This window comes from Danio rerio, chromosome 16 (assembly GCF_052040795.2).
Source record: "Danio rerio strain M-AB ecotype USA chromosome 16, GRCz13ab, whole genome shotgun sequence".
NCBI classification, from domain to species: Eukaryota; Metazoa; Chordata; class Actinopteri; order Cypriniformes; family Danionidae; genus Danio; species Danio rerio.
The window spans coordinates 11,760,439-11,784,377 of record NC_141036.1 but is presented as its reverse complement, the minus strand read 5'-3'; the positions used below and the strand labels follow the sequence as shown (position 1 = coordinate 11,784,377).

The window sequence follows — 23,939 nt, the reverse complement described above, 5'->3', positions numbered from 1 at the left end:
AAATATTGAACACAATATAATTTTATTTTCTCATGACTTCATAATGTATTTTTGAGCATGAAACCCCTTTTACCACAGTAAAGCCAAAAATGTCTTCTTTCAAATGATACCTAATTTGTGTTTGTAGCTTATTGGAATCAAGAACTGTTACTATTTAAAATTAGGTATGTGTAAATCCCAAAACAATCTCACGGCAAATTTGTAACTTTTAGATTTAGTGGCTAATTCGTATGAATTTGTACGATCTAATTCGTACAATTTAGTACGATTTGTTCATCACCCAATGACGGTTGGGGTTAGGGTGGGGTTGGGTTAGGTGCCACTCCTCTTTTTTAAAATACTTGTACGAATTTGTACGAATTAGCCACTAAACTGTCAAAGCGTAAAATACTTATATTTCCTCATGAGATCAGGCTGGTAATTCCCCAAAAGTAAGTGCTGGCTAACTACGAGCTGATTGTTCATTTCAACAGTGGGTGAGAGTTGGTGATCAGGTGGGCGTGTCAAGCGAAGTGACAAAGTTGAGAAGCCTTCAACTTTATGCTAATGAAGAATGGAGACTTTCTTGAGTGACAGCCAAGAGGAGCACCAGTAGAGCTCACGTGATCCTCTCTCAGAGGCCAGTTGTATTCTATATGCTGTAGACTTACAAGCTGCGTCCCAAATGGCACACTATACACTATGCACTCATGCACTATGCACTTATGCACTTACACACTCAACAGGATAGTATATGTATGTAGTGTCGTCCCAAATGGCACACTAATGTTTTTTTACTAAGCGGAAATTCAAACCGTTTCCCTGATGACGTTTGACGGTCGCTAAATCAGTGAAATAAACGACCGAATTATCAAATAATACCTGCCGCGAGTATTGCCGCATTCACCATCGGGAGGCGCTATAATCACTCTCGTAGGAGAATTTTGCTTTCACCATCCAAAATAAATAAAGTTATCCAACATGTGCGTCCGATAGCTCCGCCCCTTCCGCTACGTAAGCAAACCTGCGGTTGTTGAGTGCGTGAAGTGTCCATCATTACACACTTCATTTTAGCGGCTGAATGAGTGCATCATCCGGGTAATTAAAGTGCACTTAATGTTTTTAGAGTTTTCAGTGTGAACACACTACTTACACTATTTATACTACAAAATGGCGTAGAATAGTGCATAAGTATGCGATTTGGGACGCAGCTTTACACCAGGGGTGGCCAACCCTGTTCCTGGAGAGCCACCTTCCTGCAGATTTCAGTTGGTACCCATATCAAACACACCTGAACCAATTAATTAGGACTTGAACACCATGTGATAATTACAGGCAGGTGTGTTGGACAGTATTTGCAACAGGTCGCTACCCATAGCAGCAGGCAGCCACAAAGTAGCTGCTAGTGTGAATGAGGCGTTAAAGGGAAAGTCCACCCAAAAAAAATTATTCTGTCAATTATTTACCCTTTTTTTTCTAAATATGTTTGACTTTCTTTCTTCTGTTGAACATAAAATACGTTGAAGAAAGCTTGAAATCTATAGCCATTGATCTTAATAGTATTTATTTTACATACTTTCCTCTGAAATATCCAATAAATCTGTTCAAAAGAATAAAGAAACCCATAAAGGTTTTGAATCACTTATGGATGAGCAAATGAAGCAACATTTTTGAAGAGAATGATCCCTTTAATGTGGGATTCTATCCTTTTTTATATTCAGTGATATTCCTGGTGTGAATTTCTCTGGTAAGGTTATGTCAAAACATCGAGTCGAGGTCAGAACTCTGACTGGGCTGCTCCAGAATGCCTGTTTTGTTCTTTTGAAGATATTTTTGTGTTGAATTACTCATGGGCTTTTGGACGTCATCTTACATCACGTTATGCAGTTCTTCCATTAGTGGGATTGTGAAAGTTGCAGATGAGGGTTTGTGATTTTTGTCTTGCACATTTTGTACTACACATTCTGTAGCAGCATTTTTCCTTGTCGACAGAAACACCAATCATTCTAAGGAACATCTGCATGTTCTTTTGCAAAAGAGGCAGAAATATTTTATTTTTGGACATCCGCAGCCTCCTCTGTAAAATCTTTCATTGAATACCCTTCTTTTTGTGTCATCCGCATTGTAGGCATGTCAGTGGAGAAGTCCAGGAGTCTTGTTATCTTTAGTGAGCATCCTGCACTGAGTTCTTGCAGTCATTTTCACTGTGTGCCCACTCCTATAGAAAGCACTGCCGGACTTGCTCTATTCATAGACTTGTCTGACTGTAGAATGGAGCAAGTGTGCTTTTATTGGACAGGGCAGTTCTGATCAATCTGATCTCATTTATTATACTCTTGGTTCGATGACTTCTCACTCCAGTTATGGATTCATAAACTTCTGTAACCTTTATTGGCAATGTTTACACAGTGAATCCAATAAGACATGAAAAAAGTTAGGATAAAAAAGAGACAGAGAGCATAAACATTGATATGGCATACACAAGGTGCAAAGATATGATGGAGAAAATTGTGAAAAGTAATGTCCAAACTGCTTATTTTGTAGACTGCTCTCTAAAAGTATTGGTATCAGTGTAATGCATAAATCAAGCAATATATATGCAAGACAACTATAGGGGCCAGTATTTGATATTTAGCATTTTTTCAGTTATCTGTATCAGCAGATGTTTTTTGTTTGGCCAATAAGTGTTGAGGCTTTCATTTTCTCAGTGCTGAAAGCCCAGTGCTTGAATGCAAATGCGCAGAAGTACACTTTATCAATCTTCAATGTTTCTTTCACAGTTTTCTGTAGAAATACAATGGTATATCCTGTATATATGCAGTATATCCTGTTTACCATCATGTCAAATACATGTTATAGTCAGTGTATACTGCATCTGCATGTAAAATGAGATTTGTTTGGTCTGTAATTGAGAAAATATAAGTCCCAGTGCATAGTCTTACCTAATTTTTCAGCCTGATCTCACGAAAAAATGTAAGTATTTTACGTTTTGGCAGTTTTGTGGCTAATTCGTACAAATTCGTATGAGTTTAGTCGTACGAAATTGTATGATTTTAAAAAGGAGGCATGGCACCTAAGCCCACCCCTAAACCCAAGCGTCATTTGGGGATGAGCAAATCACACTAAAATATACGAATTAGATCGTATAAAATTCGTACAAATTAGCCACTTAATGAAAAAGTTACGAATTGCCGTGAGATTGTGTTGAATTATTGGGTGTGCTGTTGATTTAAACAGTTTTTTTTGTTTTTTTTAATTAGAATTTGTGATCTAGAAGTCGCTATCTAAACTATACATCAGTCTATTTTTATTTAATTTTTTGATTTTCATATTTACTTAAAGGGCACCTATGACGAAATTCATTTTTTAGTAGCTGTTTGGATAGAACTTTGTGTAGGTTTAGTGTGTACACAGTCATATTGGAGGGATATAAAGACAATACGACTCTTTATTATTTACGCTAAAATAGGATCCAATTCCCTCCCATTTTGAGACCCTCCACAACATGACGTAGGAGTTAATCTATCACCACAGCCAAATCTAGGTACAATTATAAAAGAAAACAATTTAATCCCGGTTTGTGGATGTTAAATCAGGTTTATTTTGTACATTAGCACAACGTATAGAAGTCGCATTAAGGGCAAAGGCAACAAAAACAGCTACATTGTGTTCAGAGTAGAAGGTTCCAATGTTCTGTAAGGTATAATAAATAATCTGATGGGTGTTTTGAGCTGAAACTTTACAGACACATTCTGGAGACACAAAAGACTTATCGTAAATCTTGAAAAAAGGGTATAGGTGCCCTTTTAAAGGCAATAATGGGTAAATAAAATATAAACGTAACCCAGCAACTGTTATGCTTGAGTTATTACTATCTCTTTAAATATCTGTACATCAGATTATTATATCAGATTGCTCATCAGTCGTCAAATGCATATCAGTTGACTAGACTTGAACAGTTGTTCTATTGATACTTAAACAACTACAAGTCGTCACCTTGTAATTATAAGGTTCTATCTGCGTTCCGAATGATTTTGAGATATTGAGCTTCAAAGTACAGTATGTGTGTAACATTTGTTTTTTAAATAAAAAGTCTTCAAATGTAAACAACTTATAAAAAACAACCCATAATGTAAATAAGTTGTCATTTAATGAGAATATGTGAATAACTCAATTCTGACAAAAATGTCAGATAGAACGATTATAATTCTAAGGTGACACATTATGTAACGATGTAATAGAAGTCTCAAACTTTTCTTTTGTTGTGTCATGCTTCAGAGATACCCATTTAGTGGTAGAAGCATGTCTGTTTTTTTGAAGGTGCCATAGAATACCCTGAGACCATATGTCATATTCAGTAATTCTTTGAAATCTAGAAGGAATTGGTAGGTGAAAAAAATCTCAAGAAACACTTTTCCGTGTCCATTTGCAACCCTTGGAATTAGGATGAAATGCTCTCATTTTACCTGAAGATCAGGGTTGTGAATATTAATGAGTATGAATGAGCGCTGTATATATATATATATATATATATATATATATATATATATATATATATATATATATATATATATATATATATATATATTATGTGCATAATGAATATGAATGAATATTAATGAGCTCCGCTCTGATGCTCAGCATGGCTTATGTCAGTCACTGATGTTCACATAGAGTGATGTACTATGATATACACATGCACAACAAGTGCTGTGCTCTGGTTTGTATAATTTTTCTGTGGTCTTTTATTTAAACAAGATTTTTATAATAATGAAACGATGGTGTCTTATTATTCAACTGTTTCTTGGTACTGTGTTTCCTAACCACATTCCTGGAGGACCACCAACACGGCCTGTTTTGTCTGCCACAATCATCACAGGTCTTTCAGTCTCTACTAAAGAGCTGATGATCTGAATCAGGTGTGTTTGGTTAAGGAGATATGGAAAATGTGCAGAGCTGGTGGTCCTCCAGAAACTTGGTTGAGAAACACTGCCTTAGTTACCCAAATTTTTCTGCTGTTCCCTACCCCTTTATCATAGGCGGGCATTGACTTTACAGCCTTTGTTATTCATCTAGAGCAAAACGACATACGTGCATGTGTTCTAAAGCAGTGGTTCTCAAAGTGGGGGTCGGGACCCCCCGAGGGGTCGCGGGGCAATGAAGGGGGGTCACCTGGTGATTTCCAAAAATCTATTTTTATTAAACCATAAGAATTAACATATTTCATCCATAACTATACTGAAAATAAAAATAGTCGTTTATAGTTACTATATACTATATAGTTACTATAGTAGCTTATAGTTACTAGTTCTATTGGATTGCGACCCCTGGGGTAATTACATTATGTTAAAGGCAGCAATATAGCCTCAGATGCATTTTGATTTTATAACATCAGGCTATACTTTCTGGCACATTTAAAGCACTGACACAAATTTAATTGGTGTGTCTGTGTCATTGCATGCAAGGTTTCTGTATTTATAACCACCTCAGAGGATATTGGGGGTCGCGAGTCACTGGCATTGTTATTTTGGGGGTCGCGGGCTGAAAAGTTTGGGAACCCCTGTTCTAAAGGATTGTCAGTTTAACTTCTGATATAAATTTTTCTTAAACACACACACCAAATGTGCACACATAAAGCTGTCTGGCAGTCAGCATGTTGCATGAGTAAACTAAGTTCTTTATTGTGTCATCTGTCAAACACTCAGAGTCACGTCAAAAGCACAAAAAACAGGATGTCACATAAAGTTGCTGATGTCTGTGGATGTAAACAGATGGGGAAGAGATATGTGTATCAGCATATTTTTAATTTATGAAACAGGGCAAGACGAAAACACTACTAAAATCAAAAAGTAAAAGCCAAGGAGTCTGAGCGAGTTGAGCAATAGTGCTTACTGACATAATGTATGCTCAAACAGCAATGATGCACACATTACAGTTGTAAGCCAGGCACTCTTACAAAACAAAAAGAGCAGTGATACAAATGCTGCAGTAGCTAAAGAACTACTGAATGCAGACTGCATTAGTCTACAGTAAATCTGTGATTTAGTTGTGGATCAAATGCCTAATTTATGCAGGAATCCAGGTAAATATATCAGGTACTTTTTCTTGCAAGAAGTGTACTATACATCCTGGCACATCTTTATGATTCATCGATGCATCCCTGACACAACAACATTACCGCCTCCCAGCGTGAGTTTTGCTCGTTTCCAGAATGCTTCATTAATCATAAGAAATAAAAAATAAATCCTGCATTACTATGCCCTCAGAAGTTGTTGAAAGCTACAATCTTCAATCTATTTTTATCGCTTGCTATGGAATGTGCGTAATTCACTGCATAAACAAGGTTAAATATGACGAAGAAGAAAAAAATGAATGTAATGGATTTCACTGGTTGATTAGGTGGAACAAGCTACACTCTAGGCTCCTTCATGTGAACGGACAAAAAAGGGACGGAGAGTGAAAGACACAGAAATGGAGAGCGATATCAGAGTCGAGGGGGTCAAAATAACAAGAGCAGAAATAAACCTCTAGTGGGGTGCGAATCAGCCAGAGGTGGGGGAACGAGAGAGCGGGAGAGCTGGAGAGAAGCACATAAAAGTATAGACACACTTCTGCGTTTGAGAAATGCATGCTGACAGAGAAAGAGAGTGCGCGAGAGCCACATGAAAGGCTGGAGTCACCTCTCTGTTTGAATAAGGTATGCTGACACTCCATCAAACCCGCCGACAGAAGTGACAGCCCATTGTAGAGGAGCAGAACAAAGAACCGCATGTGTGGATGATGCGCATGTGTGTGTGTGTGTGTGTGTTTGTATGAAGAAGTTACAACCAACTTTGTCCTGTTGCGTTCCATCTTACTATCAAGCTTAATTTTTCACAGCTTTTTTTTTACATGCCAAAGTGATTATGCAGCACTTCTCATTTTCCTACATATCTGATACAGTCTCTCTCATATTTGACCAAAATTATACAGTTTTTTTTTTTACTGGCTCCATTTATTTTGGCGGTGGTGTATTCCAGACTAATAATGTCCAGTAGATAGAGCCTCCAGCATAGATCAGTTGGAGCAGATGAATCCAACCATAGTTTCAGGATTTTTTTTTATTTTATTTATTTATTTATTTTTTGCAGCAGCAGCAGTCAGAATAACTGACAGTCCTTTTTTGGTTGATGGATAAGGAGAGTGATGAATCGTCCAGCATAAGAAAAAGCAATGGGTCACATTCGATCTGAGTTTCCATTAGTTCTGATAAAATTCTCGTACCTTGGTCCAGAATAGTGCAATTTGGGGACATCCCTAGAACATATGCAGGCCCGGATTGGCTAATCGGGAGGACCGGGAGAATTCCCGGTGGGCCGGTCCATTTTTTGGCCGCGAGGGCCGGTGTCCCTAGCTCCAGAATCTGTTGCTCTCAGCAGTCACACTTTTTAAATTTATTTATTTATTTACTTGACCACAGCCTTTTTATTCATTATTTTACCGCAGCTCTACTATTTTTATCTATTTTTTCGCGGCCTTGTGAGCAAGATGCAGCCTGCATGTTAATGATGATATAACTCAGATGAGTCACTAGTTAATGTATAGCTGTTGTGGTCCAGTGGTTAGCATGTTAGGTTATGATGCCACTGACCCGGGTTCAACCCTTGTTTGAGTGATTTATTTTATTTTATTTTTTTTTTTCATTTTTATTGTTAAGACATATAATACTGTTAGGGATGTTGAACATTTGAAGTTCTAAAGCAGCTGTTTTCTCAAAAAAGACGTGATAGTGTCATTAGAAACTGAATTGGAAATTACCTTATTTTAATATAGTCAGTCGTGAACTGAGGTGGGCCGGTCTGAGGCTTGATACTCCAGGGCTGAAAAGGAGTCCCACTCCGGCCCTGAACATATGTATATACCTTGTGTAGAGTTGTTGCATAAGTGACAAAAGGGGTCTGATTTTCTTTTCATTTTAAATAACAGGCGATTCATTTTCTTAACATGAATAATAATTTTCAATGCATACATATTAAAAATAAATACACATTTTACCAGTACTTCATGATTTTATACAAATGTCTTTTGAAAATATTGCACATGGCAAAATACAGTGTGATCTCATTGCTTATAGACTAAGATTGGATGATATCGACCAATGTGGCATCGTCGTTGACAAACTTAGTTGGTAAAAAGGTGCACAACTAACAGGAACCAACCAACAGTATCTAAGATTTTAGCTAAAATTAATAATTACAACTGTGAAAGTGAAAGATTAAAGCAGTGTGCTGACGCTGTGACACGTTACCTGATAGATTTAAAAGTCAGAATAGTTGTTAAACAGAGACAAGATGAATTAAACATCACATTTAACAACTATAGAGAGATGTCATCCAGCGGTACATCCTTGATAAACTGTATGTGCACTGCTCTCTGTGGTTTTGTGCTCAAAGCACCCACTGACTGCCTGGAGCTCAGATGCGTGCATACGCTGCAGCGCATGACAGTGTGTGTGTGTGTGTGTATTTGTGTGTGTGTGGTCACGTCATGTGCATTTTCAGCGGTATAGTGTGGAAGGAGGGCTCTTTAGAAATGTTAGGTGAAACGCCAGTGTGGACATGGATCATTTTAGTTCAAATATGCCATTAAAAAATAAGACGTATTAGTGTAAACAGGGATGTGAGTATGTTTCGTGGGAGGGTTGCTGCTGCGACGAGGGTGGGGTGGAGGATTGCGATGCCGACTCAGCATTGTGATGTCTTATCGACCATCGGCAATGGACGATGGCATCGTCTATCGAATCAACCCTATTATAGACAATAATGCAGGATTGTTCCAGAAAAAAAAGGTTTTGCCTTTGTTTTTCCTTCTGTATTTTGGTTCTACAGTCACATTGTACCTTAACAATCTAAGATGAATTTTACAGATCCTAAATATTGTAATCTTGGTAACTGATCTCGGGCTAATTTGGTTGTTCGAACAAGTTCGCAAATCAAATTAAAATGTCTGGATAAACTGATCTGAGATCCCTGTGTGTGTTGTCAAGGACCAATCTATCAAAATCATGATCACCAATGCAATGATTGGCTGACGGCACAGCAGCGTAATGATAACATCTGATTAATATTCAATTATCCATGTGAGCAAAATTGTATAAAATTCGTAGTAAGCGGTTTGTAAAATATGACACGCAATAAATTTCCACATTTGTTGTGAGCTGCAAGCTTTACAATTTCATGTGGCAAGAATATTTAACAATTTATTTAGTTTTACATTTAAAGCGGATTTTCTTTATTATAGTAGCCCAGGCCTATCAAGTTTCTTAATTAGCGATATTAAGTTCATTTTTGGCATTTTGATATTGGTAAAGGTGTCTGCAACTTTTACAAAGCATCATATCACCCTCATATTAGCTGTAAAAACGTGCATGACTGCATAAATTATTACTCCTTTAAAAAACAATCAAGCAAAAACAGTCGAATATTGTGCATGTCTCTTATCATACACAAATTGTAAAGCTGGGTCAGTACTTTATAGTACACAATTGTATCTAAAAAGTCGATATTAATAAATGTTCTCTTTGATCCCTGTGGGAAGAACCACCACATTTTCTACATTTATTTTGGAGAGCAGACTGCATAAGTTTTGTTTATATATATATAAACAAAATACATAAATATTATTAATATTAAATATTATTATAATTTATACATTTATACATTAGTTTTTTACTATTTGACTATTTTTCCAAGTGTAGGTTACTACTGTTATAAAATATCAATATTCGGTACATTCTTTCAGTATTACCTTTGCTTGAGAAGACCCTAATCCTGCAAAGATAAGATCTAATCCTGTTTATATGAAATAAGTCTGCTCCCGAGCAGGTTTGCGCTATCAGAACTGTTGCTATGACAGCAACTCTCGGATGAGTTTTAAAGAACAAAACGATCCTGGATCGTGTCAAATCGTCAATAACTAAATCCAGCTTATTGAGTAATCCATGTACGAAGAACGGACCACAGAAGCAATTTTTCAGAGTTCCTAGAACTATTGGGAGGAGGACACACTTTTTTGGAAAGTTCATTCTAGAAATGGTAATGATTTAAGTTTTAGCACAGCTAAACTAAACTACTGAAGATCCTACTCTAGGGCAGGTTTTAATAGGGTTAGGGTTAAGCTTAGATAGGCAGACACTCCATCAAACTTTCTGACAGAAGTGACTGTCCATTGTTGAGGAGCAAAACAAAGAACATCATGTGTATTATGCGTCTCTCTCTGTGTGTGTGTGTGTGTGTGTGTGTGTGTGTGTGTGTGTGTGTGTGTGTGTGTGTGTGTGTGTGTGTGTGTGTGTGTGTGTGTGTGTTTTATGAAAAAGTTACGCCCAAGTTTCTGTCCTGTTGCGTTCTGTCTTACTACAGAGCTTCATTTTTCGCAGCTCATTTTCACATGCCATAGTGATTATGCAGCACTTCCCATTTTCTTAACGTGAATAATAATTCTCCAACAGCATCCCTGGTTACGGTTCATATGGTGGAAAACTAAATGAAAAGTCATGCAGGTATCTGGCAGCTACCAATTTAACACTCACACAATGTGTGTGTGTGCGTGCGCCAGAGGATTTGCTTAAGTACTGTGTAACTAAATGTTCCAGTAGTGTAGGTTTTTGAATATGTATAATCTCCAAGTCCTCGGAGATAGCTATGATTTTTAAAACGCTCATTCATAAACTGCTCAAATATTTACACTGCGGTCTTCCACTTTGGCTGAAGCAAGCAGAAGACGTGTGAAAAATAGCCTGGAAAGGATTTAAGTTAACATTGTGTGAGTCGGAGGTTAGCGTGTTCTGGAGCTGCAAAAGATGTAATCACATAACAGTTACTCACAACTTTAAAAGCCTCCTCCTACAGAAACATCTCACCGCGGCTGCTTTGAAAACCAGTACGAGGCTTTAATGTATCTAATGCTTGACTTTGAAATGGGTTGTGAGATCAGTGGAGAGTACAGATGCTCTGTGAAACAGAAATCAGGGTCATGTTTTTAAATACACGATTAAGTGAAGCAAATGAGATCTGTTTGGGTGGGCGAAAGACATCGGGGACTATAAGAGTATGTGTGTAAGAATGATTGAGATAAATAGATTTGCGTGTTGGCTTTAGATAAAGCTAATGGTTAACAATTTGCATGAACACATCTGGGATTTAAATTTTTTTTTTTTTTTGCAAATGCAATGAATGACTGTAGCTTAGATGTAATGTATCTAATTAAACAATACATTAAACAAAACTCTAATATTGTGAAAATACTATTACAATTGAATATAAATATATTTTATTTTAACATAATGCACTGTGCTAATCGGCTACTCATTTAATGTGTCCCTTTTTAGTATACTGCTTTAATACATCTTACTTCTGATAAGTGTTTGCAGGGGAGAATGGGGCGCAAAGTAACACTTTTTGGTTGTGGCCAAAAAATGAACAAAGTAATGGGGTTAGATAAACCATATTTTTACCATCACACAATCCTCTCCTACAAATGAGCACTGAAAGTATGATCACCAGTCCTATGATTTCTGTAGAGTGTTGCCAAAAGTGCCAGGAGTAAAAATGATACCATTTACCTCACCTGCGGGGCAAGTTGTAACAGACAGAGGGTTAGTTTTAACACATGCTTAAAAAGTCAGATTTCACACAATTAATTTAGTCAGTTCTTGACTCATAATATTTTTTTTATTCTACATAGCACAGCATGTTTTTTTTTTATTTATTTATTGGATAACCACATTTGGATTTATTTGCATTATCATCCATTATTATACAATGCATTTTTTTACATTATTAGCAATAAATTATTTTTTTTCTATTGAAAAATATTAACTACCTCACCAAGAAAATTATCTGGACAGCATTTCTTAACTTAATTTCTTAACTAATGTGGCTAGACACACTTAATGCATTTTTTTCAAAACATCCCATAATTTCTAAAATATCAACCTTAACCAAATGACTGATATGTCGATTTAAGGCAAAAGTACCAGAACTAATACATATACTATGAAAAATATGAAAATGTGAAGTGTAAGGCCTATTTTATTAGAAACAAATATTTAAAATAAAACATTTTTTGAAAACTAAATCATCTTTATTGTTTGAAGTATGCCACAAAACAATTCAGATTTACATTTAACATGCTTTTTTTTTTTTTTTTTTTTTTTACAAGAAAACCAATATCAAGTGTAGTAGTGCAACAGGATTCTGTTTGCTAGATTTTAGTTGTATGTGTAAACCAATATTTATTACAGTCAGTCTTTAAATTACTTTAGTACAGTCATTCTTTAAAACAGTTAAAACATGGTCAGCTTTGGTAGAGCGGCAGTCAAAGGGTTAAAAAAAACATTTATTTTTTAATGTAAAAAGTATTACACTTAAATTCAGAAAAGATTTTGTTTGTTTAATTGGTGTCCAGCAGTGTGTGGCTTATTTGTAACACTCTATTACAACTAACCTTAACCTTTCCTCAAAACCGGCTAGCAGTCACTGTGTTTTTCACATCTTTCAAAATGGTTCCATCTTTTAGCTGAAAAACACAACAATTCACAGATTATATATATATATATTTCTTCTGTGTTTCTTATTTAAATTATGCTGAAATTTTTCAATAATTGACAGGAAGATGTCTGACGACACTGTGGGGAAAATTTCAGAAGCATACCATGGTTAACCCTTAGCAAATACCTTAAAACTCTGTGTTACATTTTACCCCGTGCTCCTCTATTCTTAAAAAAACACTGACCCCAACTTTTGCACAGCAGTGTGTCTAATCCTGAGAAATATGACATCTAATATTTAAAAAAGCATAAATTCCCTATTAGTCAAGCTACAATAATCTTGATTACATTTCTGACCATATCCAATATTCAAATAAAAATACCTATTAAAAATAAATACATATTTCACCAGGACTGCATGATTTTTCACAAATGTCTTTTCAAAATGATATTACACATGCCAGATTACATTGTGGTCTCATTGCTTATAGACTATACATGCAGGATGGTTCTAGAAAAAAAGAGTTGCCTTTGTTTTTCGTTCAGTTTCTTGGTTCTACTGTCAGTAACGGCAGGACTTTCCCACTAAAAGCACATTTTTACAGTTCCTAGAACTATTGGGTGAAGGACCCACTTTTTGGAAAGTTCATTCTCGGAATGGCAGTGATTTTAGTTTTAGGAAAGCTAAACTAAATTACTGAAGGTCCTACTCCAGGGCAGGTTTTAATAGGAACTAGAGTGATGTAAATGTATGCTAATTGGGTGCCATGCAAAACCCTGGCACAGTATTTCCAAGTGTTACAAGACATGCACATTCAAAATGCCAGTGTTATTGGCATTTATCTATTGCCTAAATATGTGGCGTTGTGCTCTGTTCTCAATTATATGTAGAAGTACAGGTTGTCACAGTGGATTTTGCCCTTTTTGCAGTTTCAAATTTATATGTTTGAACTTCATCTTCATTATCACAAAACATATGGCATACGATGAAAACCTCATTAATCATAGTGTCCTCCATCCTTCATATGATGGTTTTGTTGAATACTGATAACATTGTTTGCCTGTTTACGAACTTTAGAAATCCTAGTGATTGTACAAATCCAACCTGGAAATTAGTAGGGGGCAAATTAAGTTCTGAAGTAACCATGACTGATATCTAGTTCCTATAACTGACTGGAAGAATTATGCATCTTGTCTCTGATAGCACAACAAAGAAATACTGGTCACACTTTACAATGAGGTTCATTAGTTAATGGTAGGTAATGCATTTACTAACATGAACAAACAATGAACAATACATTTACTACAGTATTTATTCATGTTAACAAACGTTAAATAATGAAAATACAGTTGTTCATTGTTAGTTCGTTAACTCATGGTGCATTAACTAATGTTAACAAGCAAGGACTTAAATGTTAATAATGCATTAGTAAATGTTTAATTATGATTAATAAATGCTGTACAAGTGTTATTCATGATTAGTTCATGTTAGTAAATACATTAAGTTATGAACCTTATTGTAAAGTGGTACCAAAATACTTGAGAAATTGTTGAAAAAATAAAGAAATATTTCGTTGTAATCCTTCTAATTGAGATGACAGCGGAAGTCACACAACAGGACAAAATGTAATAGGCAAATGTGTTAACAGCCTTTATAAATAAGATTTAAAACATAATGTCATTACAATGACAACTGAATCCAGTATAATCGAATGTACAGTTGTCAGCATATATGAGTACACACCTCACAAATCTCTCTTTTAAATTTTAATTTTAATAGGAAGCTATTTAATATTACATTTGTGCATATACAATAAATTAGTCAGTACGTAAGCCAAATCTGGAGCTTATCTAACAAAATAACTTACAATAACGGTCCAAAAACAAGTACACCCAAATTTTTATGTTATAGAAAAATATTAAATACAAATTTAAAAAAAGAGAAAAAATCAAGAGATTCAAAAAAATGAAAAATATGAATTGAAATTTTGTAGATTGTAAAGAAAAACATTTGTATAACTTCAAAAATAAAGTTAAAACTTGATTAAGGTGTACTCCCACTAGGTACAGTTGCCTTGAACCGGGCCAAAGCACGCTTGTCCCCCCCTCCCGTCTCCCCCGACGGCCCGCACTCACACCACAATCGGGCCTGGGCACGCTTACATCATTAATGCTGCGCTGTTCAGTGAGAAGCGCTCTCACTCAGCAGCACAGTGGAGATTTCTCTAGTTATATCAATTCAGTCGTTTGATATGCAGTGACATGCAGTCAAATATTTCAACAAACAGTCCTTATGCTGCGTTCACACCAGACACGGCACGCGTATTAAGCACGAGTGATTTACATGTTAAGTCAATGCAAACGCGCGAATAGACATCCTGCGTTTTGCGCGAAACTCTCGAATTTGAAAATCTGAACTTCAGCGTACATTCGCGCCGCGTTAACCAATCAGAAGCTTGCTCTTGTGGGGGCGTGATTGTGACGTAGAACCTGTTGTCGGTGTTCCTAGGGAAATCCTCCAGCCTTCACCGACAACAGTTCATCAAACTCGGTTTGGCTCAGTCAGAAGCACCGCTGAAAGCCTCCGTCATCCAGGTTAAGTTTCTGGAGGAGTTTATGAGCTCACAGAGCTGGATGCACCTCTGAAAGGATGTAGTGGACTCAGACACAGCTCTAAACGTATCGACGCTATTTTTCAGCCTTCATAAAGCACATAAACACTGTTATTTTCTTCATAAAATCCATGTTAGCCATTTAGCTATAAAGCTAGAGTCTTCGGACAGACAGAAGCCCTGCCCATCACGCGAATCCGCGTCTGCTCTGAAGTGAATTTGACTCAAATGTTCACGCGGCTATTTACGCGCGAATAGCGCGATTTATCCTGGTGTGAACACAGCATTAGGGATGCGGTGACACGCTCATAAACAATCATAAAGCCCTCGTGCTGCAGGAATGAGGAGGTCTGCTAAAGGGGTGGAGCTGTCGTGCTGTGAGCAGTTTGTGTCTTTAATAAACTGCGGCAGTTTGCGTTCACTGAACAGTAGGAATAATTAATAAATCCATATGAAACAGTCCCTTAAAGTCGCCTCTCGCTTTCAGTTTCGGGCTTTGGCGCGTTTTGCACTCACACACAAGCGTACCGTGCCAAAGCCCAAGTGAACCGCGTTCAGGCCCACCTCTTCCAACCGGGCCAGGGCCGGCCAAGTGAACCGTGCCTGAGCCCGATTCAGCGCACTTACACTTCTCAAACGATCCGGGAAACGGGCCTGGGCACGGTTCGGATAGCATAGTATGAGTGTGCCCTAAGTTACTAAATTAAGTTAATGTAACATAAAAACATATTGACATGACTTTATGATCATATCATTGTTTACGCTGTATGAATACTTAAGCAATTGCATTGATGAAATCTAATCAAATGTCATCAGTTTATATGATGCGGTAGGAGTAATAATACTTCAAAAATCTTGAACAGAGTTCATTTGGAGGCCAAATCTCCAAGTCATTTCTAAATGTGGTGTTTTAACCAGATATGCAGCACGTCTTGATCAATTTTAGCTCCATTTAAATGAAGTGCTAATCTAAATGAGCTCTTTTCTGGGGTGACACCCGGAAGTGTTGCTGGGATCCGGCAGTTTTATCTGTAATTTCATTTATGAGAAGGAAAGAAAAGTAGCGTTTTGAAGGAAATCTGTGTAAGAGCGTGTGTGGCTTCATGTCTTTGTTAGATCTGTCGGTGAAAGTGTGAGTGGGCATAGCCTCTGGTATGGCTGTCTTCAGTGAGCTAATTATACAGCAACCTAAATATTTAATGCTCATCAGTCTTTAATTAGCTACAATAACACGTGCAATCAGCGCAAAATAACAGTGATGACTGAGATTCAGCCTGGCACCTGCCATGCAACGTGCCACCCAGAGAGCAGAGACAGACCCTCAACCACAGTGCAAAAACAGAAAGACAACATTACAGCACACACACAGCGAGAGTGTGAAAAAAACAAGCACAATGTAAATTGAGGGGGGGGGGGAATGGTGCAACAATTTTCACTCTTAAATTGTGGGTAGCTTTTCTTGTTTGCTACTTTGGTCGCACTTTACTTGAAGGGGGTGCTAATAAGACTGTCATGAAACATTCATAATTGTGACACGCCATGAATATGAATGAGCTAATTTCTTCTGTTGTTTGTGTTGTGACAAAATGCAGCTCGTTTTTTTAAAGTTTTGTGTTGTGAGAAAAATGCAGCGTGTTTCTTTAGTTGTTTGTGTTGTGGGAATTTGCTGTCAAACTGATGAAGATAATTTTTTTATTTGCTGGTGTTTTCTGTAATTGCTTGTTGAAAGTGTTTTCAATTGCAGAGCGTTAAGCTCTCTCGGCCACTGTAGTATTGACACTTTTACTGGGAAAATTCAAATGTGAACTTATTTTTTTTCCGCTTAAGTGAAGTTTATTCATAAACTAATTTCGAGAGGATCACGTGGTTATGATTGAACACTGCTTGTTCTGCATTAGCATGCATGATCCACTAGGGATGTAACGATATCAGAATTTCACGGTACGGTAATACCTCGATATGAATGTCACGGTACGGTATTTATTGAATCATTTACAGGAAAAAACAAAACTTATGAAAATACTCCAAAAAAGTGCCAAAAGTGTCAATGACATACAAATTAGCCATCTATCTGTAAGCTTTGAAACAGGAACTTCAATTTTAATAACAAAAAAATATTAAACCATGTAAAAAAATAAATAAAGTTTCAATTTAGTATTGTTGAAAACTCATCACATTCAACATTTAATCACTCACTCACTTAGATAGAGATGGGTTTAAAGGAAAATTATCATATAAATATAATCTGGTAAAAGCTGGTATCTCTGGGCATTTACAATGTCCCCTGCAACAAAAAAAAACCCCTCTCATTTGGGACTGAGGTTTCTGGGACAAGAGAGATATGACTTGGCCCAGGTTGACAGCAGTGGGTAACGTTGTGCATTGTCTTTCCCCCACTTGAGAGGACAAACCATGAGTAAGATAGAGGTCTTATGTCTGCATCAATCTGAACAGTGTGCTGACAACACCGCTATTCAGTATGCGCGCGACAACACAGCTGATAAGAACTCGTGCGACAACACCGCTATTCAGTATGCGCGCGACAACACAGCTGATAAGAACTCGCGCGACAACACCGCTATTCAGTACGCGCGCGACAACACAGCTGATAAGAACTCGTGCGACAACACCGCTATTCAGTACGCGCGCGGCGACAACACCCGCTTTAGAGTTTTCCAGCTCTTTTTCATCCCCGCTTCTAGCAGCACACTCCATTTCCACATTACTGGATCTGTAGCGACAACAGACCGCAAGGGATGATGGTCAAGCATGGGCTGATGGGAATTGTAGTTTTCGCTACCTCCCGTTCGCTTCATTCGCCTGAGCAAATTTTCTCAGAAGACCTATAGTTTTACCGAGTCATGCGACTTCGGTAATATCGAAAAAAATTAATATTGCGGTATGACGGTATTTACAATACCGTTACATCCCTATGATCCACCAATCAGGCCATTCCTAACCCACTATAAAGAGCCAAGGTTTTTCACTACAGTCATCTTCGATTTGAAGAATCCCCCCTTCCACCCCTCTTCGCCTTTCCCTCCATAGGGCAGCACAGTGGCCCAGTGGTTAGCACTGTTGCCTCACAGCAAGAATGTCACCGGTTCTAGTCTTTTAACAGGCCGGTGGTCGTTTCTGTGCATAGTTTGCATGTTCTTCCCTTGCTCGCGTGGGTTTTCCCCGTTTCCTCCGGTTTCCTCCCACATTCCAAAAGCATGCACAACAAGTGAATTGATCAATCTAAATTTTGCACTACAGTCAATCTCTCATCCTGCAGCATGTCTCTTCATAGTATTCAATTTTTAGTCATCAGTTCTTATCAAAGGAGAGTTGTCGAGATCTACCTGCGCTCAAAGCTCCCCTCTCGCCCTTCAAACGGGAGGGAGCCCAGGGCTCAAGGACCTTTTGGGCTCAGGGCTCTCTCCCGGGACAGCATGCCAAACTTGCTTATAATCAACCATCAGCTAACTATGAACTCTTGAAAAAAAAAGTGAGCAGCAAAATATTCCTGACACAATTATAATGGCCACAGGACGCTCATGTTCATGTCAGATTTGAGACAAGCTATTTTGTCTTAGTAATGTCAAGCTGTCATGACAAAGACAACGACAGATTATGATGTGTTTGTCAAGTTGTCATAACAAAGACACCTCAAGCAATGTCACCTTTGCATTTAATGTAACCGAGAGAATGACAAAATGCTAAAAATCTCCTTCACATTCATGACATGTCAGGTTATGATTATAGGTGTAATGGCAGTCTTATTAGCACCCCTTGAAGTAAAGTGTTACTGCAGCTTTTTACTAATAATATAATATTTTAAAGCAATTTTAAAATATTACATTTCATGTGTGTAATGACGCTGGTCATAAGTGTCAGGATAAATTGAGTTGTTTCTTAAAAGTGAGAACTGTTTCTGAACTGCCTGGAATCAGATGTCAGTATTTCCACTCTCACTTCCTGCACAAGCCTACGAGGGTTTGTAAGAAATCTGCATAATGCCAGCCTATGGTGTTCACTGGCTGCCGGTGAAGTCAAACACTGCAGTTGTAGCTGAGGATTGGGAGAGTTTGGTTTGTGTTGACATGTCTTGAAGATGATGTTTTCTGAGCTCCAAAGGAAAATCCATTTCGCATACACTTTCAAAAAGATTCAGATCGATGAGTTAAAGCCAATTCAATTGTTACTGTTTGTTTAAAAGATCCAACAAGCCCTCCAGAGGTAGAATTCAGGGTCTCGCTTTATTTTAGGGTACAATTCTCACTATTAATAAACCACTAACTTTGATTTTTGCTTCATTGAACCCCTAATTTGCTCATTCTAAATAGTTAGGTAGAATTAGGTAGAATTAGGGATGTACCTGTAGAATAAGAACATGAACTTTACACATACTATACATACTAACAGGCACGTGCACACATAGGGCTCAACCTGTGCAGTGCACATGCCCTTTAGTCTTGGATAGTAAGTGCCCTTCCAAGATGATCAAAAGTGCCCCCGCGACACCCCCCTCCTCCCCTATAGTAGGCGCGCGACAACACCGTTGATCAGAACGCACGCGACAACACCGCTCTTCAATACTAATACTAATACTAGTACTACGACAACGACAACAACAACAACAAACACCCAAACCCCCCCCCCACCCACACACACACACACACACACACACCTCACCACACCCCACCCCACCCCCAACCAACCCCCGTTCTTCAAAAAATTTATCCTGCACATGCCCTTTGGACAGTCTCTGCACGGGCCTGCATACTAAAATTGGTATTTAAAATAAAGGCTTACCAAGACTCAACTCATATTGGTGTTTAGTATCTGTTTAGTGCATGGATTGTAAACATCAGACCAATCATTTCCGTATGACCAATCAGAGCAGAGTAGGCTTTAGGAAGGAAGGAGTTTAGAAAGAAGAGAACAGATTATTAAATTAATTTAGATGTTTCAGATATTGGGATAAAAAAAGAGCTGATGCAGCAATGCTTATAGTCTTTTGATGTATGTAAACCTGTTTTAGAAGACAATGCGTAGCCTGATTTAGTTTGGCACAATAGAGGTGCCTTAAATGTGATGTTTAAAAGTTTATTTTTCTCAAATATACACCGATAAAGCTACGGTCACACTAGAGTTTGAGCGTGCAAAATTCTGTTGTACGGCGCTGTGAAAAGGGGTGGGATTAAACAAGATGATTAAACATTTAAAAAAGTGATTGGTCCATATTTGAAATTTCGGTCCAGAGAGGTCATGTATTGATGTTCGATTGGTCTATGGGGAGAAAAGTCTACTGTGGCGCAGCTTAATTTAGTTTTATAAACATCTTTTGTATGGTATGTTTTTATTGAAATAGATAATTTATGTACAAATATAGGATGAAACAAAAAAAAAATAGAATGATCCGTATGAAAATCTGAAAATTACTTTAGAAAAAATATTTGTAATTTGTTTTTGTATAAGTAATTGTATTACTATTAGACTTTTAAAAATTCATGAATTGTAATATTATAATTAATTTACCCAACATAGGCACATTCTGAAAACTTAGCCTTATATACATTTCTGGAGATCGCAAATTATGTAGCCAGAGGTACGTACATTTTGTCTTAAAATAAACACTACGAGGTGGTATATCCCGGTTCCTTTTCTCGCTTACCAGCTGACCACTTACTTCCATAAAGACGGCTTTTCCGCGGTTAACAGTTGGTTCGGCAGCTTGACATGTACGTCATCGGACTTAAGAAGCAGAGGTGGAGTTGACCGCGACAACTAAGTTTGAGTCAGGTGAAGAACAGTTCTAGAAAGCAGGTAAGACACAAAGAAAAGCTAAAAAATAAAATAAACAAGTAAAAAACGGTGCGAATGTGGTAAAATCTGAAAACCTGGTGAGCTTTTCTTTTTCTGGATTGCTTTTTAAAACATTGTGGTTGGGTTTATGGAAGGGATGGGCAGGTCAATTGGTGCTTAGGGATGTACCTAATCTCACGTAAAGGTGTAAATAGATGTAAATAGCACTTGCGAGAGAAGAGAGATATGAAAAAGCATACACAGCGGCCTCTCGTGGATTCGCGAAAACAAAAACAGCAAAAAAAAAAAAAAAAAAAGTTGCTCCTGGGAGGTATTTTGCTCTCTCCAGAAATGAAAATGGGGGTATGTAATCAGAATGTGCCTGGGTTGAATATACCCTGTGTGACTGAATATAAGTTACTAAAATTACACTTTAATTGATGCAATGAAAATAATCATCTTAACAAAACCTTCAAACAAACTTAAACTTAAGTATATTATTCTAATTTTTGTTTTTTTTTTTGTTTTTTTCTACTTTAAATATATGTTTTTTGTAATAAATATTCAAATAACTATTATTATACTGTATTTCAGCAGATTTTGTAAAAAAAAAAAAAAAGAACAAAAAAAACAAATTTGGCAAAGGACGAAGCAGTGGCGCAGTAGGTTGTGCTGTCGCCTCACAGCAAGAAGGTCGCTGGGTCTCTGGTTCGAGCCTCGGCTCAGTTGCCGTTTCTGTGTGGAGTTTGTATGTTCTCCCTGTGTTTGCGTGGGTTTCCTCCGGGTGCTCCGGTTTCCCCCACAGTCCAAAGACATGCGGTACAGGTGAATTGGGTAGGCTAAATTGTCCGTAGTGTATGAGTGTGTGTGAATGTGTGTGTGGATGTTTCCCAGAGATGGGTTGCGGCTGGAAGGGCATCCTCTGCGTAAAAACTTACTGGATAAGTTGGCGGTTCATTCCGCTGTGGTGACCCCGGAATATTAAAGGGACTAAGCCGACAAGAAAATGAATAAATGAATGAATATGGCAAATTCAGCATCACGAGCAAAATGACCACCTTGTGTCATATAACATATATCGACCAATCAGGACGGTTTGCAAGGCAGAATTTTAAGCACAACCAATCATTTTAAACAGAGACATGTTAAAAAGTAAAATGTTAAGTTCAGAGAATTTAAAATAGAGTTTTTTTGCTGCCTAATGAGTAAGATAAACACAACTGTTTAGGTTTTGATGCCAAAACTATTTTAAGTAATGTGAAGAGATATTAACCTAATATATTTAGTAATAACAACAGCGGGAGTAATTTTCCTGATAATAAAGTATGTGCTGATGCAACACCTTTGTCACTGCTTATTAGAATGCTATTATGAAATATGCTGCATGCTTTATTCTGTGTAAGAAGACACATTATTTCGCCGAATTAATTAATTCAAACATTTGACTGAAGCTGTGAAGTTTTGAGTCAAAACATCATTATATGTGGTAATTACACATGCTCTCAGGTTTAACTGTAGCAACGTTTACTACAAAAGGCAGTAGTTTACAAAGAAGCTGTGTAAACAGCTGTCATTATTGCAGAATGACTATTTGCGATTTGACTTGGGAAAGAACTATGGCTTTGTGTAGTAAACACTGCTCCAGCTGAACACAGGTGCTGGAGATTTACAGCTGATTTATGAATGCGTATGACAATCGCATGGGATTTATTGTTCAGCTCTAATTTACAGTGCCAGTGACTTAAGCCGTGGTCACACAGTGTTTGAGCATTTGAAATTCTGTCGTATGGTGCTGTAAAAAACGGGCAAGATTAAACAACATTATTAGACATTAAAAAGCGAGCGATTACTCCATATTTTCTCTCCAGAGAGGTCATGTTTTGATCTTCACAGGTCAGAGTTCATCAAGCTTGAACTTTCTAACTCAGTGAACTAAAATCCTTAATCGTCCCTGTGAAACACACACGCACACACATACAATACACTCACCAGCCACTTTATTAGGTACACCTTACTAGTACCGGGTTGCACCCCCTTTTGCCTTCAGAACTGCCTTAATCCTTTGTGGCATAGATTCAACAACGTACTGAAAATATTTCTCAGAAATTTTAGTCCATATTGACCTGATAGCATCACGCAGTTGCTGCAGATTTGTTGGCTCCACATTTATGATGCAAATCTCTCGTTCCACCACATCACAAAAGTGCTCTACTGGATAGAGATCTGGTGACTGTGGAGGCCAGTGAACTAGGTGAACTAGGTAAAGTGAACTCGTTGTCATGTTCAAGAAACCAGTCTGAAATAATTCATGCTTGATTGGCGCGTTATCCTGCTGGTAGTAGCCATCAAAAGATGGGTACACTGTGGTCATAAATAGATGTACATGGTCACCAACAGTACTCATTGCTCAATTGGTACTAGTAGGCCCAAAGTGTGCCAAGAAAATATTCCACACACCATTACCCCACCACCAGCCTGAACTGTTGATACAAAGCAAGACAGATCCATCCTTTCATGTTGTTGACGCCAAATTCTTGCCCTACCATCTAAATGTCGCAGCAGAAATCAAGATGCATCACACCAGGCACGTTTTTCTAATATTTTATTGTCCAATTTTGGTGAACCTGTGAGAACTGTAGCCTCAGTTTCCTGTTCTTAGCTAAGAGGAGTGGCACCCGGTGTGTTCTTCTGCTGTAGCCTATCCGCCTCAAGGTTGGACGTATTGTGCATTCAGAGATGCTTTTCTGCATATCTCGGTTGTAATAAGTGCTATTTGAGTTACTTTTGCCTTTCTATCACCAGTCTGGCCATTCTCCTCTGACCTCTGGCATCAGCAAGGCCTTTGGGCCTACAGAACTGCCGCTCACTGGATATTTTCTCCTTTTCAGACCATTCTCTGTAAACCCTAGAGATGGTTGTGCGTGAAAATCTTAGTGGATCAGCAGTTTCTGAAATACTTAGACCAGCTAGCCTGGCACCAACAACCATGCCACGTTCAAAGTCACTTAAATCACCTTTCTTCCCAATTGTGA

The 23,939-nt window shown here is 37.7% G+C and overlaps 1 protein-coding gene and 1 long non-coding RNA gene across 5 annotated transcripts in view; one reads left to right on the top strand and one right to left on the bottom strand.

The window, feature by feature from the left end:
• grik5 (glutamate receptor, ionotropic, kainate 5) overlaps positions 1–23,939 on the bottom strand; it is a 179,793-nt gene that overhangs the window by 104,224 nt on the left and 51,630 nt on the right. The window lies entirely within an intron of this gene.
• On the top strand, positions 11,177–16,381 carry LOC147840180 (uncharacterized). Its single transcript, XR_015511119.1, has 3 exons — positions 11,177–12,440; positions 12,558–14,029; positions 14,070–16,381. It is a non-coding gene; the product is annotated as an uncharacterized LOC147840180 (long non-coding RNA).